The 17,089-nt window shown below is 53.9% G+C and overlaps 1 protein-coding gene across 2 annotated transcripts in view; it reads right to left on the bottom strand.

Moving 5' to 3' along the window:
* The window catches only part of MBP (myelin basic protein), a 52,513-nt gene that overhangs the window by 22,757 nt on the left and 12,667 nt on the right, over positions 1 to 17,089 (bottom strand). The gene's annotated exons all lie outside the window — the stretch shown is intronic.

The raw sequence follows: 17,089 nt of genomic DNA, 5'->3' as shown, positions 1-17,089 counted from the left end.
CCCACCCAGCCCCCCGCCCCTCATCTGCTCAGCACCTACTGAGAGCAGCGCACTGTAGACATTTGGGTAGCAGTGCTGAGCAGGATGAGGTCCTGGTCTCGTGAACACAGATGCAAGCGTATGTTATGGCTTTAATACTGTCCCCCCAGACAGCATGTCCACGTCCTAACCCCGCGTACCTAGGGATGTGCCCTTATTTGGAAATAGGATCTTTTGTAGATGCGATCAAGTGACGAAGAGGCCATACTGAAGTAGCTGGGCCCTGATCCAATGACCGGTGTCCTTCCAAGAAGCGGGTTTGGACACAGACACACAGGGGAGGGGACACGCTGCGATGTCTACAAGACGTAGGACGCAGGGCATGCCAGCAACGCCAGGAGGGGAGAGGCAGGACCTCCCTTGGAGGCTTCAGGGGGACGGCTTGAGTTCAGCCAGCTGGTCTCCAGGACCAAGAGAGAGAAGAAATTCCTGTTGTTTTCAGTCGTACGGTCTGTGCTCATTTGCTGCGACAGCCACAGGAAATGCATATAATGTATAATTTCCTATCAAGTAATGATATGAAAGCAGGCAGAGCAGGACGCGGGCATCGGCAGCCTGCTTGAGGGAACATCGGGATGGAATGACACTGGCCACGTGAGGACGGGGCGGGGGTCGGTGCTTCTGCCCAGGGAAGAGCCCCCCATGTGGGCGGGGCCTGGCGTGGTCACCAGAGACCAGCAGAGGGGCCCCGAGCCTGAGGGGGCGGGGGGAGAGGTGAGGTGGGGGGGCGCATGGACCAAGGCCAGTCTATGAAGACTAGGACTGTGTGTCACCCTGGGACAATCTAGAAGCGCAGGCCTGCCTCGCCCAGAGCAAAGGGCGATGCCAGCGGGGGCGTGGGTGGGGCCAGACTTCAGGTAGAGGATGGCTAGGCCTACAGGTGGGCACAGGTAGGCGGGGGCTGCTGCCCAGGGAGGGGCAGGTTCCCTGGGGGTGGGGTGGGCAGGGAACGATTTCACACCAGGGTTGAGGCAGGGTCTTGTTTCTTGTTATCTCTACTTGTGGAGGTTTGTGTATCTACAACATATCCTTCCACAAATATGTAAACCACAGAAGGCAAAGGGGTCCACACACTGCCAACAACATCACAGGGTCCAGAGGTCGTCCCATGAGTGACCCTCACAGACAGTCCATACCCTGGCCTGTGTTCCCAGGTCAGAGGGACTTACTCCCAGGGATCTCACACAGGTTTGCCAACGGCCAAGTGCAGGGCAAACGGCCGGAGCCAGGACCTTCCTCGGGCTCCTGGGAGGGTGCACAGTTCTCAGAGGGGTCTAACGCAGCCACGCCAAGGGCTCTGGAAATGCGCCACTTAGAACACGGCACACCTTTTACGAGCATGGGTTCAATTCAACCACGGGAGGACATGGGTATTTACAACGCGTCTCCTTGCGTCCTAGCAACACGGGGCTTCAGGTTGTGCAGGGCGCAGGGCTGACTGACAGGCTGCAGCAGCCCATCTAGCTGGGCTTTCTATTCGGGCTAACAGGAATTCATGCAAAGGAGAGGAACACAACGGCTACATTGTACAGCAGTAAATGCCGCAACAAAACAGGAGCCCCTCTGAATACTAACGTCCCCATCACAGCGGGCCCTTGTGTCCCTGAATGCAGCTATTTGTGAGGCGCAGAGAAGGCCGCTGTGTTCGGAAAGCAGCTTCTCCCAGCGTCCAGGGAGGACGGGAGCGGCCGGAATCCGTGGACAGGCAGCATTTTTGGGAGGACAAGCGCGGCTTCGGTGCGTCAGTCATATAGGCTTTAACCACATCGAGGCCCAGAGCCTGCTGGTTTCGGGGACTCTGGTTCTGGGGCATTTGGTACCCAGTGTGCGAGGCGTGGCCCTGGCTCTGCACCACACACGCTGATAACACTCTCACTGTTCAAGCTCTACAGGGTCTGGTGAGAAAATTCTGTGAAAACCAAAAAGCACCTCAGTCTGAGTGCTAGGATGAGCCCCAGAAAACCTCCGTGGGAACTGCGCCGGCCTGAAGGTGGTGACATTAAAATCACAGAATGGCTTCCTGGAGCAGAGATGACGCCACTCACTCACCCGCGGGTGCTTTCTGGAGCAGAGAGACACCCACCAAACAGGGTGGTGACATCGGGGGACAGTGTTGACTATTTAAAGAAACTGACAGCTGTCCTGAGTGAGGAGGCAGCACTGGGGGGCCACGGAGCCCCCTGCTGCCTGTGTCCGGCTGCTCCCACCGACTTGGTCCTGCGCAGGCAGGCGCCCCGGGTCCTGTGGCTTCTCCCTCTGGAGTATTTTCCCAGCTGACTCAGCCACTGTCTTCCCTTTGCTTTCCCTGGCCGCCCTGTGCTGGGTTTGTCACAGCATCATGGCTCGTCCACTCTTCAGCTCTGTCTCGGGGCTCCGCCACGCACACAGCTGCGGGGTGGCCCATGAGATCAGGTTCCCCAGTACAAGACCCTGAGGTCATGCCCCTGAGTGACCCTCCTGGTCACAGCACCAGGACAAACCTGGCCGCCTGCTTTTCCTTTGCTCTGCTCTGCGTCCCAGCACCGTGCCCGGCTCCGTGTCCCTGGGTCTCTCCTTCTATATAGAAACCGCAGACTCTTTGTGTCCCCGGTCTAGATCCTCAACTGGCCTTCTCTGGTTCTAACTGGTTTTAACTGCAACTAGGTTTTCCTCTCGGGTAAAATTTAACTGCAGGCAACTGGTGGCTGGGACATTTCTGGATCACAGCTGCTGAGCAGAGAGGCCTGACCAGGAGTTTTATAGAGAGCCCCATGCTCACCTAAGAGCTCAGCCAGGGCACCCCCCTGCCAGCAACAGAGACGCTGGGTGCTCAGGGCACGTCCGGGCTGAGCTCTGCAGGCAGGAGGGGCTGTCCTGTGGCACGTCCCCGTGCCCTGCTTACCCGACCATGTCACCATGGACTCACACTTCACGATGCCGGCTGTCCTGGATAGAATGCATTAACGACTATCGAACGCCAAAGAGGCTGCGTTCGGGAATGCTGAAGACGACACTGCCATCTGACAGCCACAGTGTCACCCTGGAACAATCTAGAAGCTCAGAGCGCAATAACTCTGTGCTATACTCAGAAAGTGACACATATCAAATATTCATCCAAGTGTGTCTCAAATAGAATTGTGATGCTGAAGTGAATCTTGTCCTATGTTTAATTCTTCTTCTTCTTCTAGGGCACATATTTTATGATATATTCCATTGGGCCCATGGAAATCCTATTCCATGAATAACTGTCATCAAACCACCCGTGTGTGTGTGTCCACATGAGAAAACATACAGATGCCCCGACACCCCTACCCAATAAACCAGAATGATGGGGAGCGTGCCCAGCTCCGCTCTTTCTAATGGGCCGCAGTGCTGTGGGTCGTTCTCCAGAGCTGAGGTTCGCCCTCCCGACTTCAGCATCGCCTGTGGTCAGCGACCCCCATGGTCAGCGACACCGGCCATGGCCACGCACACCGCTCACGACACATGGCGATTTTCAGGGAAGTGCAGTTTCAAAGGTGCAGTTTCTGCCCTTGAGCCCGTCGGAGCGTGTGGGGCTGCTCGACGCCTGGGGATCCCACCTCGATGGTGGCCCTGTGCCGGGAGGCCTCTTATCACTCCTCTTCCGGCAACAACACCTGCTGTCACTGTTGGTACTTGGCCTCAGTGCTGCCACACCTCTGGGCGGGCCTGGGAGGTGCTGTCTGCCCCGTGGGGTCTCCCCCCCCCCCTCATTCTGCCTATAGGGGAGAGACCACTGCGGGCATGGCGGCTTTCCTTCTAAGTTTGCACCTTTCTCTGAGGCCAGGGGTCCTCGGGCCAACAGGAACAGAAAGCACTTGGTTATTCCGAGCGTGACGATTGTCACCAAGCCAGGGCGACAGACACGTAATACGGACATCGCCTCCGACGGCTCGTCACTGTTAAACTGATACCGACAAGGCGGAGAGGGCAGGGCCCTTCTTCTCACCACAACTCATTCCATTTTTTCTCCTATGATTAGAGGTCTCGAAACGTTAGATGTAAGGGGTCACCCAACTCTAATTTCGCTAGGGAAGTTTAATAAAATTTCATATTCATGGCCGATCAGATCTTTAATGAGACTGGAAACAATGAAAAATGATCATTGCTCAGCTAACAGAGGTTTCGCCAACTTTTAAACTTAAAAAATGTGCAGTAGAGTATTAGTCCCCCACCAATCATCACTGTTGGTTTATTTTATTTAAATGCATTGTTCCCATCTAAATAGGGGTCCCCAGGCTTCATGGGCCAGTAAAGTAGTAAAAATTGGGGGTAAGGATGATGGGTGTTCATATTGGCATCTCAGGACGCGGAGAAGTTTCTATTTTGCCAGCTAAGTTATTAAGTGAAAACAAATAACCACTGTGTACTAACCCGCAATTTCAGGAAAAGGGAATTTTTGAATGAAAACGACATGAAAGCTGTCATCTCAGAATAAAGGGCCGGCCCCGGAATGCACTTAGGTCACTTTTTGACTCTTCTGCCAAGAGGCTGCATCTGTCCCCACCTCCCTCTCCAGGCCACTCCTAACGCAGGCCGAGCTGTGCAGTCCTGCTCTGACCTCCCGGTGAGGGCACGTCACGCCCCAGGCCTCCAGCAGACCTCACGTTCAGAGGGACCCGCCCTCTGCAAAAATCACAGCCCCACAAACCACAGTCCCCTGCTATGAACTCCCAGCTCTCAGTTTGCCTGATGGAAAACAGGATTTCTATATTCATTCTGTGGGACCACACTCACTGTCTGACTCACATTTCGATCTTGGTTTTAGAAACAACTGCTCTGAGGGCACAGGTAGTGAGGTTTCCCAGAGTATGGTTCAGATTGTTCTGAGTGTTTTAAGTTCCCATAAAATTACCAAAGCCAAAACAAACACGCCAAACCCATCAAAGTCACAGCTGAACTGATCTGACAGGTCTGTCCTCCGTCACAGGCACCGACGTCCCCAGGAACTAGGACTTGTCCTGGCTCCCAAACACGTGTGCCCAGCTGCCTGTCCACACGCTTCGTCCCAGTGGGTCTGACATTTCAGTGTCCCCGGACACAGTCGAAGGTCCCCCAGGAGACCCCCCAAATCACTCCCTGGTCATTTTACAGGACCTGGAGCAACAACTGCCCAAGGAAATGCCGGGACTCAAAGAGCGAGCATGGAAGCAGCTAGAAACGGTCCCCAGGTGCTCAGGCCCCATGCTCTCCCTCACCCCCCTCTTTCGGGAAGGAACCTGAGAAAGTACTTGGGAGACACGGACAATGCAGGGACCTGCCTGGAAAGATGTAAACGGGGCTGTCACCCTCCTGGGCTGGAGAGGACATTCGCACAGCAATTGGGGCGTGGGTGCTGGGCACTGGTGACTGTGATCTAAACGCACGAGGACAGGAGTCAGAGCAGCCATGCGTCCCATCGTCCGGGGATGCTGTCCCCTCCGAGAGTGACCCGCTGTCTGGCTTCCTGGCTTGCCGTCCGTTAGGACACATCGCCCAGTCCGCGCACGTGCCCCAGGGCACCGGAACGTGCTTCGTTTCCTGGCTTCTCGCAGCCGGAGCGTGCGGTAAAGAGAACATGGAGGTGAAGCGCCCATAGGGGAGGAAACTGTTCCTGGTTTGCTCTTCCATTTGGTGTTTTTAAACTCACGCTTTTTAAACTTACCTTTTCCTCCGTATTTTCGTCACATGGTATCTTAAAGATTGTTGAGGCCACGAAAGCCATTGTACAACGTAGGGCACCGTGAATGACACTGTTTCAAGGCTTGTTCACGGGACCAGTTGGAGCGAAGTGAGGATATACACACCCAAGTTCAAGTCCTCCAGGCGGACACTGTGGCACCGGCCCTGAGGCCTGCCCAGATTCCCGCTTTTGGCCAAGGTATGAAACTGGTCGTTCGCCCAGGCTCCTTTCTGTGTGTTCTTCACACTGAGCGTTCTGACACGTTACCTGATAGGAGACCATTGGCCCCCTTTGGCGTGATAGTCGCTGAGGAAAGCAACGCACCAGTCCTGCTGGTGGACCTCCGGCCTCTTTCCATCTTGGCATCGCGGTGGGGGCTGCATCCGCGCTGGCCGCTGAGCGTGCAGCCCTGCGGGCTCTGATTAAACACAGACCCAGAGCCTCCCTGGAGAAGCCAGGTGTTGGCTGTAGACCGTGTCCGACAGACACTGCTTCTGCCCCTCACAGGAGGACAGGTGGGGACCCCATCCTGTGAGTGTCCTGCCTTAAATCTACATGCCACGAACTGGGCTGCGAAGCTCGGTGCCCTGGACAGAACCTCAGGATAAAATGATGGACACTAGCCAGTCGTCCAGAGGGGTGAGAGGCGAGGCGGGAGCATACTAAGAACTCACGGCTGCACTCTGGCACCCCAGGAGGAGGCTCTGGGGGTCCCTGGTGTCTCCCAGCCGGCCGCTCTCTGCTGAGGGACCAGTGGCGCCCCTGGGCTCTTGGGGCCCTGGAATTTACCAGTGTAGGCCAGGGCTCCAGAGGACCCTCCTTGTGTGTGGGACACTTCTGTCCCTGGCACGCCGCGCTTAGGGTCACCAGGGAGGGGGAGGAAACAAAAGGCCATGGTGCGGCCCTGGACTCGCTATGGCAGAAATTCTGCATCTATGAGAGGCATGCGGCCGCCCGCCTGGCTGCCCGCAGAGATTTCTTTAAAATACTTTCACAAATGAATCTCATCAACCCACCCAGCTCACACGAATGCCTCCTTTGTGTACCCAGAACATATAGTTTTTATTTGCTCTAAATAGCTCACCCCTTGAGCCCTCCCACAGCAAGGTCAGGGGTCATGGGAGACACAGCCCCATGCACTGAGCAGGGCTGGGGTTGGGGGCTGCACTGTGAGTCTGCACCTACAGGGGCCTGAGTTTCTTCATCGTAAAGCAGGGGTGACCGTCCATATGCCCGGATTCCCAAACAGGTGGTATAAAAGTAATGAGGTTTTTAAAAAGAGCCCAATACGCACACACTTTCTGTTCCACCTGACACCTCTGGTGATTCTCAAAGTGACTTTGTGCCAGCAATCAACAGACCCAGGAGGCAGCCAGCTTCTCCCCCAGGAAGAGGCATCGCAGGTCCCACTGCTGTTAGCTTTTCAGTGATATTTTTTAAAGCACAAGAACTTTCATGCCTGGCTGACAGGCAGAGATTGTCCGTGGCTTCTGTCCGTGCGGACACCAGGATGGCTTCCCGGTGCTGAGATGAGCAGGACACTCACATCAGCGATGACAGGACAGGTGTCGGTCGGCACACCGTGGCCAAGCCCAGTCTGGCCCATCGCCAGTTTTTGTACAGCCTGCAAGCTGACGATGTACTTTTACCTCTCTAAATAGTTACACATTTGCTGACGCCCCGGGAGGCACAGCTGAGCGGGCCTGGCAGAGACTGCAGGGCCCCAACGTCAGAAACGGTTACTACCTGACCCTTTGCAGAAAAAGCACATTGACCCCTATGATCTGTAATCTCATTTCAAGCTGTAAGAACAGGAGTAATTAGTCTGAGCAGCTTTAACAGAATCCAGAGCCGAGAGTCAGTGCCATGTGACTGCAGAAGTCGGAGCCTGTGCGCCCAGAGTGTAGGAAGCTTTGGTAGGATGTCGTCTGCACAGCTGGAGCACTGTGGCTTGACACGAAAGGCAGTTTTATAAAATGCAGTTGGTTTTAATATCACGAATAGAGTTAACGACAGTTTTAAGAGAGAAGGTGAATGTCCGCCTTATTGAAAGGAAGTCAGCCCTCCGGGAGGATTAGAACTGCCTCATATTATTTTTCTTTTTCCTTCCTTTCCAATTCTGAAGTTTGTTTGCTAAATAATCACAGAAGATGGTTTATTTTGGAAGAATTGCCAATAAAAGTCTTGCAGAAAACCAAAGGGGTTAATACAACAGAACCTACACTATTTATTATTATCTGTAACCAGCAGAACGATGTGACATTTCTAGTAATGAATGGCGGCACAATAAGAAACAAGTCAGACCTGCAGCTACCACTGTAGAGGTCAAGAAAAACTACCAGCTTACAATCGAATGTGAGCGGCTGTCACTTTCTATGGCGCTTCTGGAATTTTTGCTTGTTGAAGACACGAATATCCAACATTTAGCTGCAATTGTTCCAAAGTAAAGAAAGGAGGGGAGGAAGGTGTGCAGAGGGTGGCCTGCTTTCCTGTCCCCCAGCCAAAGACACGTCCTAGAAACGGTGTCCTCAGCCTTCCGAGACGACCTGGTCACCTGGCTCTGGCATTTGCTATAAGCAAATGAGGTGTGAGCAAGTCCACGTTTAACTAGTTTTGACTGGCGTCCCTTCTCTGAGCTAAAACATAGTATCAAGTTTAACCATCACACCTCTAAAAATAGTTATGTTATTTTGTAAATATTCAGAGAATACTTTTATTTGTTAATGAGAAGCTAGTCAGAAATGGTAACGTTTTATATACATACTCCCTTTTGCAGGACAGGCACAACCCATCTGTACACTGACTGTGGGGCGTTTAGGGTTATTTTTAGACCTTTCCTTGGGACAGTTGCAGATCTGTCCCCTGGAAGCCTCAGGAACAATGGTGTCAAATGTCTGGAGCGGAGATGGGGGCTGTCCGCACAATGTCTGCTTTTCACAGACGGCGTTCCAGCCCCAGGAGGTGGCCTCGCAGTGCAGCCCCGTACCAGCCTGTGCCCGCTCCTGCTCATTTTTAAGGATAAAAATAACTTGAAAACTCTTCAAGTAAAGGAGCATTCAGTGAAATACTTACAAAAAACCTCGGGCAATAAAACATGATTTTTCAGGTTCAGAAAAGGCGATGTAACCATCGGATGGATGAAAATAGAGGAAACATTCCAAGATATCATTTATAAAAAAGGTCTCACATAAACTCTATCTGCTGCTTTAACTATTTCTAGGTATACCTTGTTTTAGTAACGTGCATACTAGTGTCTTAAATGTTTTTTGGGTTTTTTTTTTAAATTTTCTTTTTTGCACATCATTTCAAGACAATTTATCATGATCATATATAATCAGAACCATTTACACTTTATAGGGTATCTAGTGGAGTCTATACGTTAAAAGATTTATTTATGAAAATTCTAACTTAATCACAAGGGGTACTGATAACAATCTATTTTTATGTTTTGTTGCATGAACCTTGAATAAATTAATAATTTCATAAGGAAATTATCATAGGTAGATGGCTAACATTTGCACGTCATGAAAATAAATTCATACATGCATATACTGGGGGTGCCAAAAAAATGTACACAAGTGGACACTTTGGTCAATGTTGCTCAAGCAGTAGTTGGCCGTCATCAGAAGTGTCTGGATGCTGATGGGAACCACTTTGAGCACCTCTTGTAATTGCAGAAGTCAAACATGACTTGTATGCATCCTCTGTTGTCAGTATATACTGTGAATTACAATTCTAATACAGTTTTCCTTTCTTAAAATGTGTATACATTTTTTTTTGGCACCCTCTGTATATGGATGTGTATGTATTATCAAGTTCTCCAAAACCGAAGAAAAATTGATCTTGAGTGTCACTGTAAGTTTTTAAATTTTTACCACAGAGACAATTTGGTGTCATTTCCTACAAGTCTTGGGTAATTTCCAAGGGGTCCCGGTTGCTGCATATGTAAAGGACACGCTGGGTGACGTCACCTGCCAGGTGCTGTAGCAGGCACCCTGGGCAATGGTGTCACCTCACTGCCCAGCTGTGATCACCAAGCTCAGCGTGGCTCCCAGCAGGGCCGGGCGGGGCTGCCAAGTCTCCTAGGGTCCACTGCAGTGCAGGGGTGTCACTGTGAGGACGTGGCTTGTGGGGGGAGCTCTGCATGCCACACGCACGAGAATGACTGAGTGACTGCTGGGTGCCGTGGTGGCAGTGGTGTCGTTGACCGAGTGTTGGGCTCTCCGCGTGGGCCGACAGAGGAGTGAGGAAGGACAGCGAACCCGAAAGCGGAGCTGTCCACATCCGTCTAACACGCCGTTTAACGTGTATCGCTCACGTGCCCACATCTCCAGGCAGGAATCTTGGGCGTCAGCTCACTCGGCTTTCGGGCCTCCCAGGTCTTGTCCAGCAACTCGACCTCTCGGACCCAGACGCTCGTGATGGAAGTACTGCCCGCCCCGTCACGCGCGTCCCTATTCTGAGTCTTTGTTCTGCTGCTGGTACCTCCGCCCCAGTGGCTACAAACCCCCCACCCTTCCCCTGGGGACCCGCTCCTGCACGCCGGCAGCCTGGCTGAACAATTCTTATTTTAAGCGAATAGAACCATCTCTGACCGATGCATTACGAAGACGGAGTGTGTAAGAGTCTAGTCTCTGTTCAGAGCCCGACAGAGAAAAGGCTTGACTTTCCATCTCTTTTGAAGTTCTGTGAGCTTTGAGTGAAAAGCTCTCCAAGGCAGCTCTGAGGGGACCTGAACGTCGTGCCTACATGGCCTGGAGGAGGACTTTTGAGATGTCAGCGCTCAGACTGCGCCTGTCAGGAAAGGAGTGTTGGCTCCAGCCCTGCCGTCAGGGCCAGTATTCTTCCGTGGACGTGTTAGTTCTCATCACTGGGTAACTAGTGACCGTTTTAACCCCCGCAAAGGCGGCCTGCTGCCGTAGCTGTGGAAACCAGCTAAGTTTCGGCCAAGTGCAGAGTTTGTCACTGCTGATGCTCCCAGAACAGCGACAGCAACAGCTCAAGTCACAGGCGTTCATCACACACCCCTCCCCGTCTCCCTGTGCCTCTGACTTCTAGAAGGTGCAGCCTCTAGGCCACCAGGGTCCCTGTAAATGTCACTGCGCTTGTCCTCATTCCAGAGGCCTGTCTGGCAAAGAAAACGGCGGGTCAAGTATCACGCTGAACAGGGAGCCGGCTGCAAACACACAAAAGATTTGAAACACTACAGCTAACTTGTTACCATTTTGAAGATACACTAGAGTTCTGAAACACAAAACTGGCATTCTGCTTATGTTGCAAATGTTCTCCCTTGTCCCTTTGGGGGGCCTGTGCGCTGCCACAAAGTGACTTCTCTGTCCTTAAAGGTGCTTCTGTCTTGGTGACCAGAACCAAGCTGCACACACCTCATGGGCACCACTGAATACAAGGTTCTATTCCAATGGCTTGGAAAAGCCAACTTTTGAAGAACTGACAGCAGTTTGGACAGCATTTCGAAGGGGTGTTTCTGTGAGTCCAAGTGTGGTGGTCACCCAGGCGTCTAACGCTTTGAAAGGACATTGACCGAAACCTTGGGAACAAGGTTTCTTTCATTTGGTTGTAATGGAAGTGACCGAGATGACCGAGTGTTGGCAGCATCCCTGACACAATGTGCCAGGGGAGCGGGAACCAGGCCACCTGAGGGAGCTACTGAGGTCACGCTGTAACTGTGCTTGCCGGCCGTTTCACAGGAAAACCAGGAGTAAGATGCCCTGTTGAGCGAGGCCGAAGGCGACGCCTGCCTTTTGATCTCACTGCAGCCACCAAGGCCCTGTCACCTCCGGGACCACAAACAGTTGTCTGCAGGGAGGTGGCCGCTCCAACGGGCCTGGCCATGCTGGGCCTTCCTCACATGTCAGGAAGACACGGCGGCCACGCGGCTTGTCCCCACACGACTCCCACCCGCTGGGCCTGACACCAGCAGCGACCTCCATCCAAGGGCGTCTGAACCTGCAGGGCGCGGGGTCAAGAGGAGACCTGCCCCGGGGCTCGGCGGTGGTCCTCCCACCCTCCCCTCGTGTGAGTGTGACGGTGCGAACGTGCGTGTTGAGTGTGTGTTAGTGTGTATTGAATGAGTGTAAGCGCGAGTGGAAGAGTGTGTGGCCGAGTGTGCGTGTGCGTGCGCGTCACAGCCCACTTCACTGTGCCTGAAGCTGCCTTTGCCTTTGGCAAGATAGGGACACTTCTCACCGCGGTTCCCCTAGTGGTCACCAAGCACCCAGCGGCACTGGTGGCATCAACATGACACGGCGTCATCTTGCTGCCTCAAGGGGGTCTCCCATCCCCCTTGTCCCTCCACCTGTGGCAAGGGGGACATATTTTGGGACAGTGTCACCTTCCAGTGATGGGACCACCGGTTATTACATTTGCTCAGTGTCTTTGGTTCTGTACAAAGATTCCAGGAAGAAGAAATGGAACATTAAAAGATGATATTTTGGAACAATTTAAATAAGAAAGTGTCAGCTAGAGGTAAGTTCTAAATGAAATCAATAACATACACTTCAGCCATGCAGCTGGGACGCTGCCACAGAGGTGGGCGGCTGTGCCGTAGCCCCGGAGCAGAGGGGCCTGGGTGACACGTCTGCCTACGGGACACCCCGATTTCCATGTGCCTACATTACATCAGCTCACCTACACTTCCCTTGCTGGTGAATGACAGATGTCGCTAAACTGCCTGTCACATCTTTAATGACAAAATCAAACCTGCAGGCACCGCATGACATCTGCCATCTGTTTGAAAAGCCTGCTGCCACTGTCCTCATAGTTCAGGTGCTGTGAGGTCACCTGTGGAAGGTTCAAGGCCCAGCAGCACCGATGAAATGCGGTGACACAGCTGTGACACAAAGGTGACATAGTGCATGGAGCCTGGGCCGAGCCAAGGACCCGCTCGTCACTTGGCCCTTATTCTCTGAGAGGCAGGGCGCTGGCCCCGCGACCTTGCAGGAAGGAGAGATAAGAAATCAGGGTCACCAACAGCCGACCTGCGACATCAGTTAACAGCTCCAAGGGGACAACACGCAGTTCCAATGACCTGGAGCAGAGGTCAGAGGTCCCAGTCTCCCTGCAGAGAGGGAGGGGTCAGTCTCACTGTGACGGTAAGGCCAGGGCAGGTCTGTGACACAGGCCACGTGGGGCCACCAGTGTCGCCAGTAGCAGAGCTCAGCAGGCGGATTTACCTCCCTTTTAAAGACTTGCTTCTTGCATGTAGGGAGTGTTGGTGCCGCCGCCCTTGGTGGGAGGGAGGAAGAGGTGAGGCCGGCCCCTCAGGGCGTCACGGGGGAAGCTCGGGACCCCTTCCCTCTCGCAACAGTGAAGCGGGGTTGCCACCAGCCCCTGAGTGCAGGCAGAGGGAGGGACCAAGCTGGGGGAGGGGTGACCCACGCAGCTCTCTTGGAGGGCGCCCAGCGGAGGGAGTGTCCTCCGACGGCCAGGGACCCGTCCACGGCACGAACTCCGGTGGCTGAGCAGCCGGGAGGAGACAGTCCACGGCCACATTACAAGTTCCCGCTGGTGTGCGGTGGAGATTAGAAATCGTAACTTTTGAGGATGGAAACCAAATGCAGATGCTTTCAAATCAGGGACCCGAGACCCAACAGGCTCATTCATTATGACTGTGGCAGTGGGTCAGGCAGAGGGGTCCACTGGGGGGCCCGTGGCCAAGAAGGGCTCTGAGTCCAGGGTCTGCAGCCAGGACAGGCTGCTGTCCCCCGGCCATGCCCTTCGCAGCTGCCATGTGAGGTCTGTATCCCCTCTTTGTTCTGGAAGCCGTGCAGTTGTCCTGTTGTGGCCCTGTTGGCCTCAAGTGACCCTCAGCCGCACATTTTGTTTCGAAGGCTGGGACCAGGGTGGGCAGCGGTGGCCTCTAGGACGCTGCTGTCCCAGGGCCACCCAATGGATGCCCAGCCAGCTCGAGGTGTGCTGTTGAGTCACTGCCCCCTGGAGTGAGCCTCCCCTGGACCACAGCGTCACCCTGTTCTGGGAACCGTGGGACAAGACATGCTCTGCTGGCCCAGGACACAGCAGGTGCGAGTCCCAGGCCGCGGCCTCCTGTCCAGCACAGGGGACAGTGAGGGGTGCCGCCTGCATAGGCACCACCTCTGGCTGTCACGAAGGTGGCAGTTCACGGGGCTCCTTTCTGTTGGAGCTGCAGGACCAGCTGAAAGGCGGCCAGTTGTGACCTGCTGAGGGCCTTCCCTCAGGAGGAGAGGGCCTTGTACTGAAGGAGGAAACCCCAAAAGTCAGGGCTAGTAAACACAGAAATTCTAGAATAACCTTGTCCTCTCAAAATCCAGAACAGACCCGGGAGGCCCATGATGCCGCCGTGCTCCCAGCCCAGCGCCACCCCGGATGTCACGGCTGCCACTGTCCTCATCAGCTGCCCGTGAACCATGCTGAAAATGGGCTTGGTTTTCTCTCTCCCCTAATGCTTGTTTTCGCATCAAAACGTCTAGGCTTCCTCTAATAAGGAGGTGTTTGCTCTCGGTTTGCTTTCCCGGGGGGCCCGCCCTTCATACAAAGGGTTCATGACAGGAGAAGTGAATCTTATCAACCATCTTCCCAGTCCCGCTGACTGAAACCCAGATATTCCTGGAAACCCTGGTTCTAGAAGCTTGGCGGGAGTAATTAAGGTTTTTATAGTAGCTGTGAAATTCTGTAAAAAGAAAAGAATGAAATGGGGTGCACCTTCCACCCCTGTCCTCCCCTCCTCCCCCTACTCTCATGTGTGTCCCTAGGGCTCTGTGAGGACAGACGTCCCACGACCATGTGTGTGGGAACGGGAACCCCGGCCCCACGGCGGGGCGAGCGCCCAGACAGGGCGTCAAGTGTGGAAGTCCGCCGCCCGTCTGCCCTGTGGGACCCGCGGGCCTGGGTCGGCCACTTCCTGTCGCCACGTGTGTGTGCTCATCTGCCAGAACGGGGTCTCGGGAACACAAAATGCCACGACACAGCTTACTGACAACCTAGTAGCTGTCTGCACCCTAGACGGCATTTCGAACGGTGAGAGCTCATAAACTCAGATACATGTTTCCAGGGAAACTGAGGCGGCTGGAATCTCACCCACAGCAGAAATCACCAGCCAGATATAACTGAAATATTGTGCAATTGAAAATGAAAACGGAAAACGCAACCCTGAGTAAACACTGATCAGAAAACACTACATTAACCACAAGAGTTTTTAATTTGCTGTGAAATGGATGGGGACCCTCCTCCCCTGTACTCTCTAAAGCAATTCTGGGTGTGCCACTGGGCTCCCCGCAGAATGTCCACTCTCTCCTCGCAGGTGGGATAGAGTTTTGTCCGAGCCCTGCCGGGTGGGAACAGGGCAGGACAAGCTACCGCCTTAGGGGCAGGATGGCTCTCCCAGGGCAATGGCTCCAGGAAGCGTTGCTGCTCCCTGGGCCCCTTGGTGACACAGCAGTGGGAACACAGCCACCCTGATGGCAGGACATGAGCCGAAGGGGTTGGGCCGGGCCGGCCTGAGCGCGCCGTTCAGAGCCGTCCAGTTTTGCCTGTGCGTTCTGCGTGTGTGCCCATCACTCCTCCCAGAAAAGGGGCATCTCTCCTCTCACCCCACGTCCACGCAGGAAACCAGGACACAGAAGGACGCGTGCAGCTCCTGAAATCACTCAGCGGGAAGGTGGTGGGCAAAGCGAGAAGTTCAACGCCAGCAACTGCTGTGCGGTTGACACACGCGAGGTCTTCCCTTCCTGGGTGTCGACTTTTTTTTTGACTTTTTTTTTGTGTGTGTATTTGTTTCCTTGTGTGTTTTCTCCTCATAGGCAAACTCAAGCTTCGTGAAGTAAAGACACACAAATCTACGCATATGGACTTATATGCACTTAACGCAGTGTTATGCTGTGGGCACGTAAATGTTTCCAATACGCACACTTGTTCCGTTAAGTATAATTCTGTCTCCATCACATGAGCAGTGAGCTAGTGAGCGTTTTCCCAGCCATGTCAGGGGCGTTTTGCCCTGACGGTCCATTCGTGCATGGCTTAGCCACGCGAAGGGCTGAGGCAGGGAGGTTCTGGTTCCGTGGTGAGGACGTCCTCGCCCTGCAGAGGTGCAGTTACCCACGAGAAGGTGCCACCCTCTAAGCTCTGACTTTTGAGCTGTGGGTCACTCAGGAAGGAAGCAGTCATTCCGGAAAGAGCAGGGCGCCCTCTTCTGGACGCTTCTCTGCTTTGCCCGAGTAACTTAGGGAGGCCTAAGGCTGCCGCTCACCTCGGCTGAACTGCCTGGCTCGCTTCAGCCCCGTGACCAGTGAACTCAGAGGGGGTGGGTGTGTGTGGGGAGCATGACACCTCCTTCCGGCCTGGTGTCCACACGACGGGACAGCGTGTGCTGTGTGTGTGGGTGTGTGGTTCTAAACAGCCTAGTGACGGGCCCTCCGCAAACAACCTGGTTCTCCAAAGCTCGGACGACCCTGGTTCCTCTCCAGGCTATCGAGCCTTCAAATGCGTTTTCCCCTTTGGGTAGTGAGGCAGAAGTCCTGACGGGCAGAAATACGCTGTCAGAAGGCGATGTAAAAGGGTGCCCTAACATGCTATTTGCTTAGCTCGAAAACGCCCCCTTTAGTGGAATTTCCCCAGGAAACGAAAAGGCAAATAAAGCTTTCAAGATCATCGCTGAGCAGGGGCTGGCTCCGGCCTTCACAGAGACGCGGAGGAAGTGTGCCTGGGTTTAGCTGTGCCCCCGTGGTCTCGGGCGCCTGGTGGGTAAGCCAGCAGCTCATGGAACCTGTGCCGCCGTCGTCAGCCCCGGGCCACATGCCTCGCCAAGCCCCCCAGTTCAGTCCTTAACCGGGAATCTGCCAGTGGAAGTACACCACCATTTCCCGACTTTCTGAGAGAACTGGAGTCCGTGTGACCTGCCTGGGGTGACAGATAACGGCCTCTGCATGTGCTCACAAACCCTGATTCTTCTGGACAATGACTGGGCAATGGTCGCTGACGACCATGGTTCCCAGAGCACGCAGAAGACGTGGCTTCCCATAATGCTCAGGGAGTTGCTGTTTGGTCAAGAAAAGGCCTTTTTGGAAAGTGGGAGGGGGCTGCTGATTTCAATTGCAGTGACTTTTGTAAGTTAAAGAGAATTCTCACGTGTACTCCCCAAGGTTAGACAGTCAGGACTGAGAGCCAGCGTCATGTCAGCTCCTTTTTTATGGGCCACTCTGCACCAGCAGACTGAGTTTCCCTGGATTCCAGGAAAGCATTAGGAATGGGGACTGTGAAGTTCAAAAGCAGAGGCCCGACAGCTGTGTATTACTCAGGGCTGTCGGGCACAGGACGGAAACCCAGGTGGCATCTGAGCCACCTTAGTCATGGTCAGATGAAGTGACACGCTGTCAGAAGGAAGTTTTCTCACTT

Source organism: Hipposideros armiger, unplaced genomic scaffold (assembly GCF_001890085.2).
Source record: "Hipposideros armiger isolate ML-2016 unplaced genomic scaffold, ASM189008v1 scaffold_77, whole genome shotgun sequence".
Classification (NCBI taxonomy): Eukaryota; Metazoa; Chordata; class Mammalia; order Chiroptera; family Hipposideridae; genus Hipposideros; species Hipposideros armiger.
The sequence above is the reverse complement of the archived record's forward strand: the minus strand, read 5'-3'. Positions and strand labels throughout refer to the sequence as shown.